The sequence below is a fragment of the Scylla paramamosain genome, chromosome 28, assembly GCF_035594125.1.
Source record: "Scylla paramamosain isolate STU-SP2022 chromosome 28, ASM3559412v1, whole genome shotgun sequence".
Taxonomy (NCBI): domain Eukaryota; kingdom Metazoa; phylum Arthropoda; class Malacostraca; order Decapoda; family Portunidae; genus Scylla; species Scylla paramamosain.
This window is the reverse complement of record NC_087178.1, coordinates 6,192,501-6,197,500: the sequence shown is the minus strand read 5'-3', so window position 1 is coordinate 6,197,500 and position 5,000 is coordinate 6,192,501. Positions and strand designations below refer to the sequence as shown.

General features: G+C 40.8%; 1 protein-coding gene across 10 annotated transcripts in view; it reads right to left on the bottom strand.

Annotated features, from left to right (window-relative positions):
• Positions 1-5,000, bottom strand: part of LOC135114806 (trichohyalin-like) — a 55,853-nt gene that overhangs the window by 50,843 nt on the left and 10 nt on the right. For all 10 annotated transcript variants that reach the window (XR_010275679.1, XR_010275678.1, XM_064030902.1 and 7 more), the window contains exon 1: positions 4,874-5,000. This exon is cut by the window's right edge and continues 10 nt beyond it. The gene's annotated coding sequence lies outside the window, so the exon portion shown is untranslated. The remainder of the gene's footprint in view (positions 1-4,873) is intronic.

Below are 5,000 nucleotides of genomic sequence, written 5' to 3'. Positions count from 1 at the left end.
GATCCTCGGCCCACGCACAGATGGGTGGCATTAAACTCTGTCTCCTAGCGGGAATCCGTCGTAATGAAGGCTTCGTCAGATTGTGATGTCCGGGTGCTGTGGTAGTGCGTGGTGGTGGCTGTGGTGGTGATGTGGTGGGGTGTTGTGGAGGTGTGTTTTGTGTTGTGCTGTGGTGTGGTAGGGTTGTGGTTGCGGTGAGGATGTGATGGCAAGGAGGGGTTAAGGACGTGTTGGGGGTTACGGTAAAGTTATGAGAAGGCTGTGTTGTAGTTATGATAGGGTTATGACAGGGTTGTTTTGGGGTTATGCTATAGTTATGGGAAGCCTATTGTGGAGTTATGATAGGACTGTGTTAATTAGGGCTGTGTTAGGAATGTAGCAGGGCTGTGGTCAGGACTAACTCAACCTTAACCTAACCTAAACAACCAGGGCTAACTCAACTGTGGACGAACCAAATTTAACCTAACTTAACCTGACCTCAATTAACCTAACCTAACTCTGTCCTGGACTAAATATCAACATAGTAATCACCCATTCCTTCCCCTTCCATACACATACAAAAAAAAAGAGAAACAAATAAACAAATAAAAGACAAATAAACAAAAAAATCCCGTATAAACAATAAAGAAACAAACAAACAAATAAATAAATAAACAAATAAAAAAAAACCCAACGAGACAAATACATCAAGATTTTTCCTTTCTTTTCCTTCTATTTTTCTTTCCTCTTTCTCCCCATTTTCTTTTTTTGAAGGGAGAAAAATGGTGCTTCAACTCTCGCTCATGTTTACTATTCCTTACGAGCGAGGAATGGGGTCTGTTTCGTGTTGTTTTCGTCTCCCTGGAGTAGGTCAGCGCCCTCTCTGCTTTCCTGTGCTCATAACTAACAAGTCTTTCTATATTCCTGTGTTTCTCTCTTATTCCTCTTATTCCTTTTTATGTAATTTCTCTATTTTTTTGTGTTATTCCTCTATTCCTTTGTGTTATTTATCCATTTCTTTGTGTTATTTCTGTATTGCTTTCTTGTTTCTCTATTTTTTTGTGTTCTCTCTGTTTATCTGTGTTTTCTCTCTAATCCTCTGTCTTATTTCTCTATTTTTCTGTGTTATTTCTCTATTCTTTCATAATTTCTCAGTTTCTCTGCTGTTTATCTATTTATCCGTTATTTCTCTATTTCTCTCCGTTATATACCTTTGCCTGGTGGCGTTAGTGGACTTTTAAAATCACACATCTCCGCATCTATGTGATTAGATGAGCTTAGAATCAGGTTAGATTAGGTTAAGCTGTGTTATACCATGTTATATTAGGTAAGGTTAGGTTAGGTTAGGTTAGGTTAGGCCCAAGTTACATTAGGTTAAGTTAGGGTAAGTTAGGTTAGGTTAGATTAGGTTAGGCCCAAGTTACATTAGGTTAAGTTAGGGTAAGTTAGGTTAGGGCTTACTATCCATCCTTTATTATTTTATATTATCGTGTTCCGTGATCCATTTTTCTCTCCTCTTCGCGGTGGCGCCAGATATGGGTCGCGACTAAGAGAGAGAGAGAGAGAGAGAGAGAGAGAGAGAGAGAGAGAGAGAGAGAGAGAGAGAGAGAGAGAGAGAGAGAGAGAGAGTTTTGTTTATCAGTCACCAGGCAACCCACAGTTTCTCTCTCTCTCTCTCTCTCTCTCTCTCTCTCTCTCTCTCTCTCTCTCTCTCTCTCTCTCTCTCTCTCTCTCTCTCTTTCATCACTGTATAAGTGTTGCTCCATCCATTATGTTGCACTTTAGATGTTTGTAGACTTAAGGGGTATTAAGTGTGTGTGTGTGTGTGTGTGTGTGTGTGTGTGTGTGTGTTTGTGTGTGTTGTGTGTGTGTGTGTGTGTGTGTGTGTGTGTGTGTGTGTGTGTGTGTGTGTGTGTGTGTGTGTGCAGTCGATAGCAAAGAGAGGCAGATGGCATGCCATTAGGATGACGAAATAATGAGAGAGAGAGAGAGAGAGAGAGAGAGAGAGAGAGAGCGAGAGAGAGAGAGAGAGAGAGAGAGAGAGAGAGAGAGAGAGAGAGAGAGAGAGAGAGAGAGAGACCTGGATCCATGCAAGTTACACCTCCACACACTTAATTAACTTACCTGGAAAATACCGTGACTCATTTACACACCTTCACACTCACTCGCTCATGTTCAATTAGCATTTAAAAGTAGTAGTAGTAATAATAGTAGTTAAGTAGTAGTAGTAGTAGTCGTACTAGTAGTAGTAGTAGTAGTAGTAGTAGTAGTCGTACTAGTAGTAGTAGTAGTAGTAGTAGTAGTAGTAGTAGTAGTCCAAGAAATCTCTAGGTAGTATGTATTCCTTTTATGTAATTCGAAGTAAACATATATAATTTGGACTAATCTAATATCTCTCTCTCTCTCTCTCACTCTCTCTCTCTCTCTCTCTCTCTCTCTCTCTCTCCTCTCTCTCTCTCTCTCTCTCTCTCTCTCATTCATTTGTTCATACTCATTCTTACCACACGTATTCACTTTTCAACTACCACCTCATGAATTCATTCCTCCGACGGAAAAAAAGGAGGAAAAAAAGAAGAAAAACCACGCTGCGTTTCACTAAAATAAATAAACAGGCAACAAAAATAAATAAGTAAATTGAGGGAAAAAGGAGGGAAAACGCACGAAAAAAAATAAATAACCTTCCTCCATCACTTCTCCTGTCACTCACTTATTACCTTCACAGAAAACGAACGACAAACAATTATAAAACAATGAGTATTTTTCTTTTAAATAGATACCCCTTAATTAACTCAAGCCCCCCCCATTTTCTTTAAACTGTTAAGAAGACACGCCTTGGACTCCCAAGTTCCCATTTTCTTTGACTGTTACCTGCACCTTGGGAAATAGTACTAATGAGAAAAGGAGAACACGACAACGGACTGAAAGGAAAACACCTGCTTGGGATATCATTTAAGGTGGTCTGCTTAATATTTTCTTTTCCAGTTCATTGTTTGGTAATTATTTTTCATCACATACATTTTTTTTTAGACACTCCTTGTTCCATTATTGTTCTCTGAGTGGGAAAAAAAAATCAAATAAATTAATCTCATATTCTCTTTTTTTCCTCCTTAGAGTGTGTGTGTGTGTGTTATAAGGGCATAGGAAACAGGTAGTTGCAAGAAGCCATCAGTCTTACCACGTGGCAGTCTCTGTATAAGACCACACGTTCCTATTTCCACCTGTCAATTATAAATTTGTCTAATCTTCATCTTCAAATTTGTCTCGCCTTCAACTTCATCCATAAATTTGTCTAATCCCCAATTTCTCCTATTGATTCGGCACTAACAACCTGGCCATTGAGTCTGTTCCATTTCGTTCCGTTCTCTGGCGTGAAAGAAACCACCTCATATTTCTCTCTTTTTTTTTTTTTTCCACCACCAGTTTCTTGTTCCAGTATTTCTAGGGTAGTGGATGTTAGCAGGTAACCATTGCACCTGTGGAAATTAACCCTTTTCCTGAGATTTGGTATAGTCTTTCCAGATCACAAACCATTCTGAGATGTTTCTTTTTGCTTCACAGTCATCTCTGAAATTGTTAAATCTATCACTTTATTTTCTTCCCTTATCACTGTTTATTATTATTATTACTGGAATATGAAACAATTGATAGCACTATAACTAATACATGGAATCTTTATAAGGATCTACAATAAAGGAGATTATAATAGATTTTGCAACTTCCACCCTGTTTAAAGATTGCAAGTGAGTGACCGAACAAATAAAGATGTTTCAGGGTGTTTAGTAATTAAAGAAAGGGTTAAGATTTCATTGCTTCTAGTACTGAGAAGTGCATATCGGGTGAAAGGGCTAACGGCACACACCCAGTTTCCCTCACCCATGCAAAACAATATTTCTACAATGTTGTGAATGGTGCCAGGTGAGTGTAGCAAGGTGTAGCCAATGGTGCACCACTCAACAGCCCACGTCACAGGTAAGATGCTTCGGCACATGTATAATTCACGTACGGAATGCCATGCGTCGCTATATATCGCACATGACCTTATGGCGAGCGTGACCTCCCTGACATTTTTACTTTCTCGTGTCTCGTAAAATTTTAAGTGAGATGAAAGTTGTTTCGATTGAGCGACAGAAGGTATTTTTGGATCTACTACTAACTGTTGCTACTATTGTATTAATATCAATAGTTTTAGTAGTAGTAATAGTAGTAGTAGTAGTAGTTTATTGGATACAAAAATTACTTGCTGTTTTTAACTTCAATATTTCCTCTCTCTCTCTCTCTCTCTCTCTCTCTCTCTCTCTCTCTCTCTCTCTCTCTCTCTCTCTCTCTCTCTCTCTCTCTCTCTCTATCTATCTATCTATCTATCGATCTATGTGTGTGTGTGTGTGTGTGTCGCAGCGTAACATGCCCCTGCAGTCCCCTCGCTCTCCTTCCCCTCTTCCACCTCCCCGCGGCACCTAGCTAGCGTGTTGTTTACCTGGACAGCGCCGCAACGTTGAGTAATTGCACTACCACCACCACCACCACCCGTCACTACCCACCATCACCATCACCATCACCACCACTACTACTACCATCCGTCACCAGCCTGTACCTCCACCATCATTACAGATACCTCTCGTCCCATCATCACCTCTTCTACTTACTGCTACTACGATTACTACTACTATCTTCATCTTCTTCATCACCGATACGATTACCATCCTCACCTCTGTTAATATAACTTTCACCACCATCACTACCACCACACACAACACTAACACTACCACCACCACCACCACCATAACCTTCCCCTCACCCAACGAAACACAACAAACTCCATAGCAGTCCCCCTTTCCACCCCTCTCCCTCTCTCTTTCTCTCTCTCATGGCAAAGAAAGAGTAAGGGCGTCTGTACCTTGCCTCAGGGGGTCATAGCCGCCTCCTTTGGCCCAGCAGCGGGAATATGATCGCTGGTATGATGTAGCCGTGGTGCTGAGGGAGGGAGGAGGCGCTCAGACCTTCCCCGTCCTCCACCACTGACA